We start from the raw sequence: 646 nt of genomic DNA on the forward strand, positions 1-646 counted from the left end.
GTGTGTGTGTGTGTGAGAGAGAGGGTTAGAGAGACCACCCCCAGATACAGGAGCGTGTGTGTGTGTGTGTGTGTGTGAGAGTGAGAGTGAGAAGGGGTTAGAGAGACCTCCCCAGATACAGGAGCGTGTGTGTGTGTGTGAGAGTGAGAGTGAGAAGGGGTTAGAGAGACACCCCGAGCTGTGCTTATGGATGGCTTTTCTGCTCCTTCTCCACGCTCGTCACCGACCCACTGCCCCCTCCTCAGGCCGTCGAGCAGGAGAAACACGAGCAGAGGAGGAAGTTCGAGGCGAGGGAGAGCGAGTGGGAGGTTCGCCTGGCAGAGCTGGAGGCTGAGCTGGCCCAGCGGAGCGGGCAGTGGCAGAGGGAGCATCGCCAAGAGCAGCGAATCCGCGAGGAAACCGTCCAGGATCTGCTCACCCACAACCAGAGGCTGGTGGATGAGCTGAGCAAGGTACCGGGGGCAGGAGGGAGAGGAGAGAGCCTCAGGTACACACACACACACACACACACACACACACACACACATACACAAAATCCTGTATCTGGGGAGGTCTCTCTAACCCTCTCTCTCTCTCTCTCACACACACACTCCTGTATCTGGGGAGGTCTCTCTAACCCTCTCTCTCACACACACACACACACACT

General features: G+C 57.7%; 1 long non-coding RNA gene across 1 annotated transcript in view; it reads left to right on the plus strand.

The window, feature by feature from the left end:
• Positions 1-249: 249 nt before the first annotated feature.
• Positions 250-646, plus strand: part of LOC125488310 — a 3,169-nt gene continuing 2,772 nt past the window's right edge. The window contains exon 1 of the long non-coding RNA XR_007266276.1: positions 250-452. This is a non-coding gene — a long non-coding RNA (uncharacterized LOC125488310). The remainder of the gene's footprint in view (positions 453-646) is intronic.

Source organism: Rhincodon typus, unplaced genomic scaffold, assembly GCF_021869965.1.
Source record: "Rhincodon typus isolate 14 unplaced genomic scaffold, sRhiTyp1.1 hic_rhity00000299, whole genome shotgun sequence".
Taxonomy (NCBI): domain Eukaryota; kingdom Metazoa; phylum Chordata; class Chondrichthyes; order Orectolobiformes; family Rhincodontidae; genus Rhincodon; species Rhincodon typus.